Source organism: Cervus elaphus, chromosome X (assembly GCF_910594005.1).
Source record: "Cervus elaphus chromosome X, mCerEla1.1, whole genome shotgun sequence".
Classification (NCBI taxonomy): domain Eukaryota; kingdom Metazoa; phylum Chordata; class Mammalia; order Artiodactyla; family Cervidae; genus Cervus; species Cervus elaphus.
Genome location: NC_057848.1, coordinates 70473362 through 70491620, shown reverse-complemented (window position 1 = coordinate 70491620; position 18259 = coordinate 70473362). Strand labels below are relative to the sequence as shown.

General features: G+C 43.6%; 1 protein-coding gene across 11 annotated transcripts in view; it reads right to left on the bottom strand.

The window, feature by feature from the left end:
* AFF2 (AF4/FMR2 family member 2) overlaps positions 1-18259 on the bottom strand; it is a 528226-nt gene that overhangs the window by 369955 nt on the left and 140012 nt on the right. For 2 of the 11 annotated variants that reach the window (XM_043895857.1, XM_043895855.1), the window contains exons 1-2: positions 8403-8407; positions 5400-5403 (exon numbers count right to left, since the gene is read on the bottom strand). The exons of the other annotated variants lie outside the window; for them this stretch is intronic. The gene's annotated coding sequence lies outside the window, so the exon portion shown is untranslated. Of the gene's footprint in view, positions 1-5399; positions 5404-8402; positions 8408-18259 lie in introns of those variants that run through there. 11 annotated transcript variants of the gene reach the window in all.

Genomic DNA, 18259 nt, shown 5'->3' with positions numbered 1-18259 from the left:
GTGCCATGCTCAGTGTTCAGCTCTCAATAAATATTATTTGACTGAATGAATGAACAAATGACAGATAAACATTTTTTCTGCCCAAGTTCGGTGACAAATGTTGACAAAGCTATTAATTAATTTGTCTATTTAATCAACAAACATTTATTGGGTGCCTACACCACACTACAGACCATGTTTGGTGCTCAGAAAAAATATAAGAAATAGTAGGAGTCTTCAGGAAATTCACAGGCCAGGAGGGAAGGCAAGTCCACTCTAAAATCATCACCATGCAGGGTAACACACATTGGAGCCATAGGAACAAAGTGCCCTGGGCTCACTCTCAGGTTGGCCTGGGGTGGAGAGGTAAAACCAGGCTGCTGTGGTCCAGGCCTTGAGCAGTAGAAGAGTCCCCAGCTTGAACATCAGCTTGTTCAAGTACACAATAACCAAGTGACACTAAAGAAGGTCCCATGGGACAAACGCGGGTGAGTAAACAAGAGATGAAAGACACAACCAAGTTCAGTCCCTCTGACTGGCCGTGTTTGGCAAAACTGGCCTACAACAGAGGTGGGAAGACAGCAAGATTTTCTGCTGTTTAAGGAATCTGGAAAAGGAGTTTGGTTTTTGCAAATGCTTTGATTCAAGGGTCAAACCCAAATTGCACTTGTGATACCCAGTGAGAGGAAGAGCCGCACAGAGAGAAATGGATGAGTGAGATAAGCATGTGAATGGTGAGCTCATAAAGAATAGATGAGATTTCCAAGGGAAGCGTTTATTGTTTCCTGTATTCGAGCACATTGTCTCTCAATATGATTAGTTATCAGTCTCAGTTATCCAAAACTGGTATGAAATAAAGCGTTTACGCAGTTATGCTTCATTGATGTCAGCTCGGGGAGCATGAAAATCTCCATGAAGGTGGGTAATTGATGTGTAAATCAGAGCTCAATCACTCGGTAATAGAAATGGTCCCACTGAAAATATGCTTGTTGAACACAATTGCTGAGAAGCCAGAGGGAGGGAGAGAAGGAGGGCGGGAGGAGATAGAAGGCTTATTTATTAAAAATGATAATAACTGGCAATTTGGGCAATTTCCCCTTCAACAGAGGGCTGCTGTCAGAAATGCTTGCAACCAAGTTGTGACCAATGCATCCGGATAGTTTCCTTCTGTTCTAATGAACTGTTTCTGTTTTATTTAACTGCGTGGAGACCCTGTTGTGGATATTTCAAAAGCGAATTAAAACAACACGTTCATCTTTTCAAACACGACACATGTTAATGACATCTGTGATAATAATTTGGTTAACGATGCTCATTCTAGGTATGCTTGCTATTGTTATTAAAATCCTTCTGTCGCTTTGCATTGGCTCTCTGAGGAGCAGTGAATGAAAACGGACAATACCTTGCAATTTAAGATTTTAGTATCTCACACTGAAACCGAAAGGACTTCTTTTTTTTTTTCCCCATTTATTTTTATTAGTTGGAGGCTAATTACTTTACAATATTGTAGTGGTTTTTGCCATACATTGACATGAAGCAGCCATGGATTTACATGTGTTCCCCATCCTGAACCCCACTCCCACCTCCCTCCCAAAAGGACTTCTTATTGTTGATCAAATAACAGCTCCTATTTCTATCATTCTGATCATCATTATCTTTATTATTACTTAAGGTGCCATGATAGCGGTGAGTGGCAGATTTTTCTTCCCCTCTACTGTCCTCATGAAATAAAGAGAAAATTTTCTACAGCAAATACTGCCACTGTAGGTTTAATAGCCAACATGGCTGCCAATTAATATAAGAAAGCAAGCTTTGGTTTTTCGTTTTTCTACCAGATCTTGTGACAAATGCTTGAGTCAATACGAGAGGCAGGTCTGTCCTCGGCGTCTCATCCAGGGGATTCACCCATCGGTATATAATCCATGCTTGAGTCTCAGCACAGTGCATGTGCACATCCCCATCTGTACACAGTAAGCAGGTTCCACGTGGCATTGGTATAGATGTGCCCTGCTCTGGAGGTGAGGACCCTCTGCTCACCTGAGGTTACCAGCTCAACCCGATTTAAAAGCATGCGTGTGCTGATGGCTTGTTTCATATCTAGAGCTGGGCCTTCACCCAAGTGTCCACACCTTGACAGAATACCTGCATAGGACAGACTGGCACTGGGTGCTAAGGTGGAGGAGGAGAAAGTGGGGGCTGGTTGAGCAAGGCTTAATCTTCTCAGTAGTGGTGTAATTTTTTTTGTAGGTGAGTGGTTTCATATATCATTGATCTCCCTACAAAAAACTAAATGCATGCATCTGGTGTATACCAGGATTTAAAAATTTGGCTTCTCTCTTGAAAAGCAACAGACCTTCACATTTGCATGGTACTTGTCACTTCACAAAGCACTGCCACAAGTCTGATCTGATATGAGACTTACAGCAAACTTGGCAAATAGGCCAGCTGGGCACTCTGACCTTCCATTTCACAGATGAAGACACTGAGATCCAGTGTCTTCCAGAAGGGCTGACTGCCCAGTGTTCACACTGTCACTCAGCTAGTGAAGGGCAGGAACAGAAAGGAAGACAAGCTGTCTGTATTCAGGAGCAGTTTGTTTTTTTCCTACTATAAGACTTTGTGCTCTAACTGTAAAATGCTTGCTAACTCTATTCTTCCGGAACATGAGAAAAGTTGCTAAGTGTTAGAGCAAAGGGTCATTATTTTAAGGGTTTGAGAAAATAGCTTTTGATGGATCATCATTATTAATGCACTAATAATACATAAATGTGCCTTTGTAGAAAAACAATGAAATGGAGAGACGCATACCAGATGGACGCAAGGAGGAGAGCCTCTAGTGGAAAGACCTCAGAGAGTGATTCTGCCACTTAAAGTTTGAATGACCTTGAGCAAGTCACTGGGCTGCTCACAGAGCTCCAAGAGCCACTGATCCAGAAGAACACACAGTATGGGAGGAGGAGATGAACTATAATGGCAAATCGAAAACTGCATGAACCCGGTAGCCCATAGCCAAGCTGAGCATGGGCAACATGCCTAGTCTGAACTGAGATGTGTTATAAGTATAAAATACACACTGAATTTCAGGCTTGGTATGAAAATAGTATTAAGTTCAGAATTAATAATTTTAAACAGATTCCATGTTGAAATGATATCTGGCATACATTGAGTTCAATCAAGTGTTATGAAAAGCAATTTCACCTGTTTCTTCTCAAGTTTTAAAAATGTGGCTACTAGAAAATTGAAACTAAACGAATGTGAATTATGTTTATGGCTCCCATCATATTTCTGCTGGGCAGTACTGGCCTAAAAAGAGAGATTTTCTAGGTCTACTGAATAACCCACTCCACATAAACCACGTTGGTTTCAGTGCTCTGTCTCCAGACAACGGAAGACCCTGTGCCTTTGGGTTCATTGCAACAATCTAACCTATGTGATCCTGTTCTGTTATCCCCCTTCTCTATTTTCATTTGTTCCCTCCATCTGATTTTCATTTAGACCTTGGGCACATATGCCAGTGTTTATTTTCATGACTGCTGTATTGTCTAATTGGTGCATTGTTGATCAATAATATGTGAGGTGTTGAGCTCTGTTTGTGTAATATGTTTAATATGCTTCTACCCAATGCGCCATATGGAGGCACTGCACTGTATATTATGAGTGTATTAATGCTAAGACTCAATTGAGTATCACTGGTGCATAGTAAACGAGTGAAACAAAATTATGCTAAGTAGTTACTGAACATCGTGGTCCCTAATATTTGTAATGAGCATTGCAAACACTGTGCTAGCAAGTGGGTCTCAGCACCCACCCTTTTCTGAAACTTCCAGTGAGCCTAAGCACTATTTCAGGCTTAATGTAAATGTCATTTTACAAGATGAAGGTATTTTTCGGGTAGAGAAACTAGAGAGAATAAATAATAGAGTGGAACTTAATCTACCAATAAGTGTGTCTTTAAGTTGAAACTTGGTGCGATTGTAAAGCCTTTTATGCTTCTTTTCTTCCCCAGGTGCTTGGAGGAGCAGGGGGGAATTTTGATTAGCAGAAGCCACCAGCAGTTTCTTTCTACCTGTTTCACATCTATTTCACACATTACTTTCAAGACTCCTCAGTTTACTGATATTTTCTTGGGAAACTGCCAACCAATCTGTAGCAAAATTAAACTGTGCCTTTTAATATAAAACAGTCATTGATTAGCACATACTGTTCAAGCCAGATGAATCAGCAGCCTGCAAGGATGAAGCGTTTTATCACAGTAACACACCATTCGAACGCTCTGAGAGATGCATTCATTTGCTGCTGGGCACCGTGACAGGGGATAGTGCAGGCCCACATACAGTGTGCTCGAAAACAAGAATGTCGTCAGATGAACAATCTACGATGATTAGTTGAGTTTCATTTGTTAATTACAGATTCAACAAGAACTGAATGGTGAAGCTTTTCCAGTATCAGCTACCCATTGATCCACAGCCCCTTACATGTTCAAGTAGCACTGGAAAGCTAATATAATTTATTGTTACTTAGAGCACTGATTGGCTAGAGGAATTATACTCCAATAAATGATGGCGCTGCCATTGAATCCGCCTATAATTGCTTCCATTCATCGTAATGCAAGGAGATGATCAACTTCAAGCTTCAGCTGTTTCGAGTTCCACAATGTGTCCATAAGCTAATGGATATTGAATATGATGCTGATCTATATTCTGTGTTGCTCTAGATGGACCTTTAGAGAGTTATATATATGCCACTTGTATATATTGCACGTCTGTAGATTTCACACAGGTCTATAATTGATGACCACCTCGTGGACTTGCCTCCAAGGAAACAGGTGGGATTACTCTGCCAAGATGGGGCCAGGGTACAGATTTCTCAGGTACATTTGGTTCTTTACTGCTCTGTCCCCCATCCAGCGGACAAATGGAATCCCCAGGCTGTTCATTTCCTTCTAGAGTGGCTCTACCTGGGGCACAGTGACACAGAAAAATTGTGCCCAGATGTTTGTGACTCATCTTCCATGTTGTCTCCTTGAGCAACCCGCACCTAACACTGTACCTTCCATCCAGGCTGGGTATGGAGTTGCTCGTCTCAACTCCTAGCACTCTGAAGCTCCTCTCCCACCTCAGGAAACTGTCCACTGCCAAACAGAAGGTGAGTTCCTTGAGACAGGCACTGTGTCCATTTCCTATGGGAGCAGTAACAGTTCAACACAAACATGATGGCTTCTAACAATACAGATGTATCTTCTTATAGTTCTGCAGCTCTGATGTCTGAAATGGATCTCCCTAAGCCAAAAGTTGGAGAAGGAAATGGCAACCCACTCCAGTACTCTTGCCTGGAAAATTCCATGGACTGAGAAGCCTGGTAGGCTACAGTCCATGGGGTCGAAAAGAGTATGACACGACTGAGCAACTTCACTAACTAACTTCACTAAGCTAAAAATAAAGGTATCAGCAGGGCTTGTTCCTTCTAAAGGTCCTGAGGGAAAGTCTGTTTTCTTGTTTTTTTCTAACTTCTAAGGGTTGCCTTCAATCCTTGGCTCATGGCCCCTTCTGGCATCTTCAAGAGCAGTAGCAAAGCATCTTCAAATCTCTCTCTCACCTCTGCTTCCAGCATCACATCTCTTCTGACTCTGACCCTCCCTCCTGCCATCCTCTTATGCAGACTCTTGTGATTATAAGAACATCCAGGAACATCTCCCCAGCTCAAGACCCTTTACTTAATCACACCTGCAAAGTCCCTCTTTTAAGTAACATATTCCCAGGTTTGGGGGTTTTGGGGCTTCAGTGCTTTCCTGGTGGCTCAGAAAGTAAAGAATCTGCCTGTAATGCAGGAGATCTAGGTTCTATCCCTGGGTCGGGAAGATCCACTGGGAGGAGGAAAGGCAACCCATTCCAGTATCCTTGCCTGGGAAATTCTACGGACAGAGGAGCTTGGTGGGTTACAGTCCTTGGGGTTGTGAAGTCAGACACCACTGAGTGATTAACACTTTCACAGGTTTGGAGGTTTAGGACATGGACCTTTGAAGGGGGATATTCTTCTGCCTTCCACAGGTACAACACTTGAATCACTCTTATCCTCCTGTTGCCTAAGACTATTACATGACAAATAGTAGGGCTGAGATATTCTTAGCAGAGTTGAATGAACGCATAAGAATGATTCATTAAAGCTTTCTAATGTCTCTTCTGAAAAGTATCTCACATGTGAAGAGCACCCAGTGGGTGAGGCCCCTGTTCATCCACAGTTGCTATTTCAGCTCTCCAAGGTGCAACTTTGCTCACCAGTAAGTGTCTCTGGGAACTGCTGTGACCCCTGAATAAGAGAATATATGTGACTATGCCTGTGAAGGTAAATGGCTTTCTCCATGGTATTCAGCATCATCCTTGCATCACTAAGAGAAGAGACACTAGATCTTGGAGAGAGGGACATAAGAGGGAAAGGTCCCGCTTGTATAGAGATGTAAGGTGTTATTACTCAGTAAAACTAAATAGAAATAACCATCTGAAAGTGACCTGAAACTATGTTTCCTAGTCATATGCAAGCAGCTTCAAAGACTGACACAAGACATTGAAATTACTTCAAATAACTAGATGCTCAATTGCTCAAGATAAGTGGGGCCACACTTGCCCTCTTACGTGGTAGCTGAGTACAACAATCCAAGATGGGTTCATCATGTTTACATATTCCAGCAGGATGAAATCTGTGGTTACACATTTATAAAACCCTACACATTAACCCATCAATTTTATTGATTAATAAGAGGGTTCTGTGACATTATAACAACAGACATGACAATACATCTTCCCACAGGAGTGAAATTATCCTGAAAGGCACCACACACCTGCAAAACACTTTATTGTGGTTCAACCAGGAACGTGAAAACAGGAGAAAATTGAGCATGAAAACAACCTTCAATCAAAGGGTCTTTAGAGGGGATGAAGATCAAAGCCGTCATTTTCTATTACAGGGAAAATCAAGTACAAAGAGGGCAAGCGGGTTGCCCAATGCCATCCACCTGGTCAGAGCCTGGACTTGGACGGGAGCCCTGGCCTCTTGACTCTTCACTGAGAGCTCTCCTCACTGTACCACGCTTTGGGCTTCCTGACCCTTATCCTGTGCTCTCAGCTCACTGCTTTGGCAGAGAAACGGGAGGTGGAAGAGGAAGTGAAAGGAGCATGCCCTTTCTCCTGTGGTTTCTAAAGAGGAGGCCAGCCATATCAAATGGGTTTGGGAAGTTTCCTGTAAAATGTTCATGAATCACTAAACAGGACTCGGTGTCTGCAAGCAACCCACTGCATGTGAAAAGGCTGACATATTCCAGACTGTGTGGGATTCCTTCTGGAGAGGAGGAACTTGGAAGCTGCCCAGGAAAGCCCATGGTTTGGCACGAGGCAGAGAGAGTTAGTAAATAAGAGAGGTGTGGACTTTCTGGCCAAGCAGGGCCCTGAATGTCGCCTTGGTGACTGGTGTCTCCATGCCATATAGTATGCACAGCCTGAGGCCACTGACCTGGCTCAATGTCAGGATTGGTACACTCTAGTAAAGAATCTGCCTTCAATGCAGGGAACCCAGGTTCGATCCCTGTGTTGGGAAGATTCCCTGGAGAATGGCACACCACTCCAGTATTCTTGCCTGGGAAATCCCATGGACAGAGAAGCCTGGTGAACTATAGTCCATGGGGTCACAAAGAGTCAGACACAACTGAGCGACTAACACACTAACATGATGGAAGATCAGCTGCATCACTCTGATATCCAGCCTGAGTGTGTGTGTGCATAGACACCCACATCTGAGGGACAAGGCCGATTTATAGGAGAGCCTCTCTGAAGGGACAAGTCCACAGAAGTCAGTTCCCCAAATCCTCTTCTAACAATGGCAAATTCATACTCAGGGTGCTCATGACCTCATAGGTTGGCCAGAGATCCATGTGCACGTGCCTGTGGCTGGGTGAGAACCCTGCCCCTCCTGGCCCTGTACCCAAAGGTTGGAGACCACACCCCCTAGCACTTGCTGGGACTTTTTACAGCACCCCTGAAAGTGAAACTGAAAATTGCTCAGTCATGCCCAACTCTTTGCAACCCCATGGACTATACAGTCCATGGATTTCTCCAGGCCAGAATACTGGAATGGGTAGCCTATCCCTTCTCCAGGGGATCTTCCCAACCCAGGAATCAAACCCAGGTCTCCTGAATTGCAGGCAGATTCTTAACCAACTGAGCTATCAGGGAAACCCACAGCACCCCTGGAACCCCGATTTTGAGGGTTTTGAGAGAAACAGATATATCATCCACTTGCACTACACCCTCCAACTGACTCTGAAAATGCCCTTTACAACATCCTCCCTAAGGAATCTAGGAGTGTTTGACCCTGCCATTTATTTTTACATTTGCAAACTGATAGACCCCAGGAAAGTGTACATGGGCTTCTACCTTGATTGAAGTCTGGAGACCTGGGTTCTCATCTGAGATATATCACTCACTAGCTTGGTGACCTCAATCTAATTATTTAATCCCTTTGGACCTCAGTGTCCTCACACGGAAAACACAGCATTTGTACTGGATATTTCCAGGGCCCTTCTCTAATTGCACTCACCTTCTGGTAACTTCCCCTACCTCCTCTGATTGTAAGCTCATCTCTTTTGCACCAGGCCTGAGCCAGCCTAGCTCCTGGCATGCTCACCAAAGGCCTCATAGACTCCACTACCACCCAAACTAGTGGATGGTGTTGTGTATGCACCTAAGTATCTCAATGAGACTGAAACCAGACATACAGATGACCAACAGGGACACGAAAAGTTGCTCAACACTGCTAATTACTAGAGAAAATGGAAATCAAAACTATGAGGTACCACCTCACACAGGTGAGAATGGCCAGCATCAAAAAGTCTACAAATAAATGTCAGAGAAGATGTGGAGAAAAAGGATCCCTCCTACACTATTGGTGGGAATGTAAATTGACACAGCCTCTATGGAAAACAGTATGGAGGTTCCTGAAGAAACTAGAGCTGAAAGGTTGTTGCTGAACCATGAAAGATACTGGCATTCTTGGCCTCCCTAGGAGAAGAATTCAATCCTGGGCCAGAGATGAGGTTTGATCACTTGGAGCTTTTGTGTAATAAAGTTTTATTAAAGTATAAAAGAGATAGAGAAAGCTTCTGACATAGACATCAGAAGGGGGCAGACAGAATACTCCTCTGCTAGTCCTTAGCTGGATATTATAGCTACTAGCAGTCTGCTAATTAAAGAAAGGAAATGTCTCAAAACTCAGAGAATGGCACCAGGCATCTCACCCACAAGATGCATTCTGAGATAATCTTGGCACCAAGTGAGTCATCCCAGGCCATAAAACAATTGACATGAATCTTGAAGAAAGGCAGATTCCGATACAAACATATAGTTTCTTTAACATAGATTAGGAGAACAATGTATGAGTATAACATACTGGTTTGTCAAGTCTGTTCTGAGCCTTTAGGCAGAACCTACTTGAAGACAGAGTCTGGGGTAAATGCATAGTACATTAACATAGCTTAAGACAAACATTTCCATAAGAAAAATGCATTGGTTAGCTCAAGGTTTGAGAAAAGTTAGGCTAAGGTGGAGCCAGGTGTCATTATGGCAACATAAAATTTTAAGAGAAACCTCTTTTTAAATTTGTATAAAGAAGGGGAAAAATGTAACACTAGTTTGTTTCTTCCTGCCACTTAAGAGAGAGATAAAAAATGTCTGACATATAAGTACCGCCGCTAACCGATTGCGCCACTGGAGCCCCTCCCCCCAAAAAAATGTCTGACAGTTGGAGCCTACTTCCTCCATTTGGAGACCCCTGGCCTTCCTGCCTGTTACCCTCTCAGAGCTACCATATGATCCTACAATCCCACTCCTGGGCATATATCTGGAGAAAATCATGGTTCAAAAGGATATATGCATCCCTGTGTCATCACAGTACTGTTTACAATAGCCAAAACATGAAGCAACCTAAATGTCCATTGACAGATGAATGGATAAAGAATGTAGTACATATATACAATGGAATACTACTCAGCCATAAAAAAGATGAAATAATGCCATTTGCAGCAACATGGATGGACCTAGAGATTACTATACTAAGTGAAGTAAGTCAGGCAGAGAAAGACAAATATCATATAACAATCACTTATATGTGGAATCTAAAAAAATCATACAAATGAACTTATTTACAAAACAGAAACAGACCCAAAGATAAAGAAAACAAACTTATGATTACCAATGGGGAAAAGGGTAGGGGAAGGGATAAATTAGGAGTATGGGATTAACAGATATATACTACTATATATATAACCAAAAAGGACCTACTGTATAGCACAGGGAACTATACTCAATATCTTATAATAACCTATAAGGGAGAAGTATCTGAATAAGAGTACATATATATGTGTGTATATATATATATACATACATGTGTATATATATGTGTGTGTGTGTGTGTGTGTATATGTTTGTGTGTGTGTGTATTTGCAGGTGGATAAAGAATACACCTGCAATGCAGGAGGGTCAGGACATGCAGGATCGATCCCAGAGTCTAGAGGATCCCTTGGAAGAGGGTATGGCAACCCACTCCAGTATTCTTGCTTGGTGAATCCCATGGACAGAGGAGCCTGATGGGCTACAGTCCATGGGGTTGCAAAGAATCAGACATGACTGAAGTGACTGAGCACAAACACATGCTTTACGTATACATGATCACTTTGTTGTATACCTGAAAGTAACACAATATTGTAAATCAACTATACCCCAACCTAAAAAAAAAGGAAAAAAAAATAGAAATCAACCAGAATACAAAGCACACATGACCACAAAACCCAACACACAAGTATGAGCTAGAACTGTGTGCTTAGCAGTGTTTATTTTATATATCACAGTCCATTGCTCAAGCTGCCCCAGTCTCAGTATTAGATAACCCCCCATCCTCTGGGTGTAATGACTACCATACTGTAATTCCAAGTCAAAGTGTATCCTATTTTGAATTCTACACTCCCAATCTGTTTCCTAGTATAAATATTATACTATGTAATGTGTAAATATTAAAATTTAACTTTAACAAGTTGAGTCACAGTCATTGGAATTCGGCCAAGACTCTAACACTTTTTCATTATTTCCAAAGAAAGACCAATTTAAGAAATGCAAGCCAGTTCCAATTCACTTCAAAATTTGGCTTAACGTCAAAGACATTTTAATGACATTCTGCTTAAGCATTAAACATGAAGGTATTTATATGATTATTAAGTTAGCATTTAAGTTAGATAGAAATTAGTTTGGGGTCTGTCACTACTGGGCTCCTAGTGCACGGAAACCCAAAATGATAGCCTCGTTTCAACACAATCAACGGCTCACAGAGGCAGGCTTTTAAACAGACATTAAAGACACAACATTGTTATCTATCTATGCCTTATCTGCTCCTTTCCTGTTGCAGGGATATGGCGCTGCCACGGCAAGCTGGTGACCTTGCACGTAAGCAACGCTGTGACCCACAGCTGATGTGACTGTTAGCAGAACCCTTGGAATCCTCTGAAAATATGAGAGGGCTTGAGGCCTATGAGGAGCTGCCCTGATGCCTGTCCCGCTCACCTCCTGTCTCCTCCAGAAGACTGTCAGGAGGCAGTTTTTCATCAGTTCTTGGGTTCTGGCCAATCCACTCCCCAGGCCCCTTTGAATGGCTCTGTGGAGTGAAAAATCCCCTAGCTGTATCGAAAAGGAACTCTTCAACCAAGGGGTATCCCATGGTTCGCTCTGTTCCCCTTTAAGTGTGTGGGGTGCAGAGGTCGAGTCCTGGCCTCTTTGGCTTATCCTTCATCCCACTGTCTATGGAAGGACGGAAGCAGCTCAATCTGAAGGGGTCTTGTTGTACTTTTTTCCAACCAGGTCAATCAGCCTTTGTCTTGTCCTTGTCTTGTGTTCTTTTGTGTGTGTGTGTGTGTGTGTGTGTGTGTGTGTGAATCAGCCTTTGTCTTGTCCTTGTCTTGTGTTCTTTTGTGTGTGTGTGTGTGTGTGTGTGTGTGTGTGCACGCGCGTGCGCGCACTTGACAGTCACATGTGTTATTCCTCTATGAAAACTTCCTTAAAGCAACCTTATGCAAAAGTAGGAATCTGTTTTCTCCTTTCTTCATGGGTAAAAACAGAAACAGTCTATTGATATAATCTCACTACACATTCTTAGCTGGAGAAGGGTTTCTTCATTCAGCATTGAGCTTCTAGGGTGGTCAGTCTTCAAGCTAATCAAATTCTCTAGAAGCCTGAACCCTAATAAAAGGGGAAACCCAAACCCAGCATTGTGAGAAAGAGGGGTCAGTTGGAAAAGGTGGCAGGATCCTTGTCCTGAGGTGGAAAGTGAGAAGGAAGCCAGAGAGCCACAGCTACTTGGCAGCAGTGCAAGGTACTGTGTCTGGTAGAGAGGAAGAAAGATTAAGAAACTCATGCTCGATGACCAAACAGCTCTGATCTCCTGAGAGCAAGAGAAGATGAGTTCATCTGCTCAGGGCTGCAGGAAGAGAGGGGGACCTCAGTTCACGGGGAGAGGGGAGCTCTGGAAGGACAGTTATGAAGACAACCTCAGGCTGAACCAGAGACTTGCCCAGTAGCAGGGAGGAAGGGCCCAGGAATGTTAGTGAGGATGAATCTATCCGGACTTTGCCAGAAGGTTTTCCTTTCTTTCTGCCAAGAAACTTGAGTGAAAAGAAACAAGAGGGCAGTCTGGCTAGGGACAGGAAGGTTCCAGAAGGGGCAGGAGAAGTCACTGTCTGCAAGGCTCCTCAGGAATGGGGTCCCGCAAGCAAAGGGAGGTGCCCAGGGAAACTTTGTAACCTTGACCTAGAGCAGATTGGGGAGGGGGATGGAGTGGTGGGGGGCAGCTGTCCCCCATCTTGGCAACATCCATCATTAGAGCCAGCACCCAGGTGGCCTCCAGTGTTTCCACCTGCAAGAATGAGGGAGGGCCATCTCTGAGGACAACAAAGAGAAATATTTCTCCAAAGGCCCTCTAATTACACAGGAAGCACAAATGCTGTTTATGTCCCCAACCACTGGTCCCCACACTTATCCAGAAAATCAAAACCAAAGCGAGCCCTCCACTCCCCCGTGCATTTAGAAGCCCAGTGAGGAACAAAAACCCTCACTGCGGGTGTTTTGTAGGCAATCTGCCCCCTCATCAGAAAGCTGTCCAGGCTCACATGAAGGCCCCTCAGGAAGTCAGTCGAATCTGTTGCCCTGACTCCCCACAGGGAGCACTTCCAGGGAGCACTAGCACATTCTCAGGGTGTGCTCAGCTCCAAAGATGCAGATGTGGCTCACAACGCTGGTCTGTAGATGCTGGTTGAAATAGCTGGAGATGCTTTGCCTTAAAAAAGACAAGACGTGGGGGGCTCTGCATTTCCATCTCTGAAGGGCAGGGGAGAGGGGACAGAGGTGACACTGGAGCTCCAGCACAGGTGGCAGGACTGCTAGGTTGGGAGGGTCTGAATCCAATATGAAGGCAAGAACCTAAGAGTCTTGGGAAGGCTCCTGGCTTCTGCAATTCTCCTTTTCAGATTCTCTGAGGACAGTGTGAGCCATACTCCCTGGTCAGTGTGAGATGGAACCCAGATTAATTAAAAAGCCACTTTCTCACAATTCTTGGAGGTGCCTGGCCCAACTCTGCTCTGCAGAGAAATTGGTAAGGGACCACCATTCTGGCAACTGAGCTGAAGCCTCAGCACTAGCTATGCTTCACTCAGTGAACTATGTATCAGTGTGCCTTTGCTCTTAAGAAAATACATAATGGGATTTTAATTAAATTACACATTTACATATTACCAGCTGGAAATTAACTTAATAAACAATTTACTTCAATTGACTTATAGGAACAGATTAATGGTGCAATTCATCAAATATTTGACTTTTTAAAGTTTTGATTCATTAAAATAACAATTTGCCACTTGAAAGCCTATAAAGCTTTATCTCAAACTCTGAGGCATATCTGTGGCTGCCTCTATTCACAATATAAGGAGCACATAATATTTACAGTTGAAAGTACTCTCAGAGGTCAATTGGTCCTATCCCCTCATTTACAGATAAGAATAAACTGAGACCCAAAAAGGTCATCACCTCTTAACCCTGTAATTCCCCTCTCCCACCACACACAAACTTTCACCATGCTCTTGTAAATCACATGAGGACAATTGATATTTTTATGAAGTTTCTATAGATCTTGGAAAATGTTTTAAAACAGGATATATTTTGTGAAATGCATATTTTATTTCAATATGTCTAATAGAATTAGCAAAGCTAGTGGAGGTGATGGAATTCCAGTTGAGTCATTTCAAATCCTAAAAGATGATGCTGTGAAAGTGCTGCACTCAATATGCCAGCAAATTTGGAAAACTCAGCAGTGGCCACAGGACTGGAAAAGGTCAGTTTTCATTCCAATCCCAAAGAATGCTCAAACTACCGCACAATTGCACTCATCTCACACTAGTAAAGTAATACTCAAAATTCTCCAAGCCAGGCTTCAGCAATACATGAACCATGAACTTTGAGCTGTTCAAGCTGATTTTAGAAAAGGCAGAGGAACCAGAGATCAAATTGCCAACATCCGATGGATCATCAAAAAAGCAAGAGAGTTCCAGAAAAACATCTATTTCTACTTTATTCACTATGCCAAAGCCTTTGACTGTGTGGATCACAAGAAACTGTGGAAAATTCTGAATGAGATAGGAATAACAAACCACCTGACCTACCTCTTGAGAAACCTGTTTGCAGGTCAGGAAGCAACAGTTAGAACTGGACATGGAACAACAGACTGGTTCCAAATAGGAAAAGGAGTACATCAAGGCTGTATATTGTTACCCTGCTTATTTAACTTATATGCAGAGTACATCATGAGAAACGTTGGACTGGAGGAAGCACAAGCTGGAATGAAGATTGCCGAGTGAAATATCAATAACCTCAGATAAGCAGATGACACCACCCTTCTGGCAGAAAGTGAAGGAGAACTAAAAAGCCTCTTGATGAAAGTGAAAGAGGAGAGTGAAAAGGTTGGGTTAAAGCTCAACATTCAGAAATCTAAGATCATGGCAGCCAGTCCCATCATTTCATGGCAAATAGATGGGGAAACAGTGGAAATAGTGGCTGACTTTATTTTTCTGGGCTCCAAAATCATTGCAGATGGTGACTGAAGCCATGAAATTAATAGACCCTTATTCCTTGGAAGGAAAGTTATGACCAACCTAGGCAGCAAGTTAAAAAGCAGAGACATTACTTTGCCAATAAAGGTCCATCTAGTCAAGGCTATGGTTTTTCCAGTGGTCATGTATGGATGTGAGAGTTGGACTGTGAAGAAAGTTGAGCACCGAAGAATTGATGCTTTTGAACTGTGGTGTTGCAGAAGACTCTTGAGAGTCCCTTGGACTGCAAGGAGATCCAACCAGTCCATCCTAAAGGAGATCAGTCCTGGGTGTTCATTGGAAGGACTGATGTTGAAGCTGAATCTCCAGTACTTTGGCCACCTGATGCAAAGAGCTGACTCATTGGAAAAGATCCTGATGCTGGGAAAGATTGAGGGCAGGAGGAGAAGTGGACAACAGAGGATGAGATGGTTGGATGGCATCACCGACTCGATGGACATTGTTTTGGGTGGACTCCGGGAGTTGGTGATGCACAGTGAGGCCTGGCTTGCTGCGGTTCACGGGGTCGCAAAGAGTCAGACACGACTGAGCGACTTAACCGAACTGAACTGAATAGAAATATGATAGTAATTTTAAAAGTACATTTATATATGTTGTAAATGCTAGTTCCTATGGGTGATGCCAACTAACACATCAAAAAGAAGTTCAAGTACAACTGGTATCTTAGCATAGCAAGAAGTGCCTGCTGGAGACCACCACAGTTCATCTGCCAAGGCAGAATTGAGTTTTCCACTACAGTGCAGCTGTTACATCAATCCAGAGAAGGTGGCAAAGTCTTGAAGAAACTGCTGCTCTATCTTTATGGCAATTAGCATCTCATTATCCAGAAGCCTTGGGATGCTGGTCCAAAGTCCTGTCTCCCAGCTACCTTCTCTTGCTCTGCACTTTAAACATGAACGTTACCCCTCTGGCTCTAAAGAGGCCATGAATCCACAGCCCTAGGGACTTTTGTACTCTGTGCCAAGGCAAGCTATGCAACAGAGGAGGCAACCCACTATGCAAGTATGTTTCCCAAATGACCAAAAAAGTAGGACAATTGGGGGCAACTAAATGACCTTTCTAATTCTGGTTCTCAGGCCTGGCAAATATCCTGGCAATTACTGTCAAAGTAGTTTGCTTCCTCTTCTTCTTCTTCCCAATTCTCATTCCCTCAGACTAATTCACAGTATGTGACACTGTTGAGCAGTTCCACTTTGGAGGGGGAGTATATTACATGATTAAATTTTTCAAGTTGTAGAGATATACATAAAAACTATAACTTATGTAGAAAATTTACCATTTTACCCATTTTCAAGCATACAGTTCACTGGCCTTGAATATACTCACAAGGTTGGGCAGCCATCACCACTGTCTATTTCCAAACCTCTGTCCTCCCCCACTTTCCTGGCACCCTCATACCTGGCTTCTGGAAAGTGGAGACCAGCAGCTCTGCATCCTGACAGCGCCTGCTCCTCCCATCCCATAAGTGACAAAGTCCTCAAGCCTGTCTCTGTACGTGCTCTCTCTCTCCAGTCCCACACTTTCCCACCTCGGCCAGTCTCAAGGCTCAGAGGAGGAGTCCACATAAAAGATTCCTGCCCTCCTGAACTCAAGCCCCCACATCTCATCTGGCTGAGAGTCCTCTCTGCCTGACCTTCCAATGACTCCATGTTCCTATTGTCTACCTTTCTGCCCCTGCTTGGTCCTCTTCCTGTGCTGTTCATTCCTTTCATCGATTTCACAGTCACCCAAGCCTTATCTCTGCCTCTCTCCCCGCCTTTGCTCTTTCCCAGGCCACCCCCTCCTCCCTCTAGGACATGTACATGTTTCCAGGCCATTTCACCTTCAGAAGCCAAACCTCCCCATCAGTCCTAGGGTTACTGTTCTCATTCAATTTTTTGTTACCTTTCTCTTCCAAGTACTGGCACACTCTCCTGCCTGATTCGACAGCATTCAGTCTTTTCCAGGCCAGTGGTGATGACACGGACCCAGTCTGTCTCCCTCCAGTCTCTCTATCCTGGGCCCAGGAAACTTGATCTTCATCCAGTCCTTCTCCATCCAACCCTGCCCCAGTCCCTCCACTGTCCTGTCCCTGTCTTCATGAACTCCCACCTGGAAAGACCTTTCTTCTATATGCCTAAACAAGGACACCTCTTCCATTCAGTCTTCTCTGATGTCCATGCCTAGCGTTTGCTCCTTGGAGTGTGTTGAACGGAGACCTCTGAAAGATCTGGCCCCTCAGAACCTGTGAACAGGAACTTATTTGGAAATAAGGTCATTTCAGTATAGATGGCATCAGTTAAGGCTGTCAGCAAAAACATCCTGGAATTCCTGGGCCCTGTGTCCAAGTACATGTGAAGACACTTGATGCCAGTAAACTGTATACTTCAATACCGTTCAAATGGTGTTCTAATCAGAGGGAGATTGGAGTTACTGAGAAGAGGGCCATGTGAAGACAGAGGGAGAGATCAGACTGATGTGGATGCAGGTCAAGGAACACCTGGGGCCACCAGAAGCAGGAAGAAACAGGAAATGATTCTGTCTTAGAGTCTTCACCAGATGTGGGCCCTACCAACACCTTTATGTTGGACTTCTGGCTTCCACAACTGTGAAAGAGACACAGATCCCTTATTTAAGACACCAAGTCTGTGGCAATTTGTTATAGCCATCCTACAAAATGAATAAACCCCTCCTTCTCAGAAATCCTAGCACTTAACTTCCTTTTCCTTTATAATGTGTTTTTATCATCAGCCCCACCCCACAGATTATAGCACCTTCAGTGAGTGTGGATGCTCACTTAATATCACTGAGCAAAAGAGAGAAAGTAGGATGGAGTGAAGAAGAGGCCTTAATCCACTCCAGTAGGGGGAAGAGACTTGAGAGTAAGCTGGAAAGCAGAAGGCGTGGCTGAATTGATACTCCTCAGCCCTATGCTGAACCCAAACATCCCATCTAAAGTAAAAAGTACAGAGATGACATTTGAAAACAACACAACCTGGAGTCAATGTCTCTGTGGTCCATGATGTCTGGGATTAGGAACTGAACTGAGAAGAGGCAAGGGAGTAGCCAAGCTTTGAGGCTTATCTTGGGACAACCAAATTTCCTGGAAGAGTA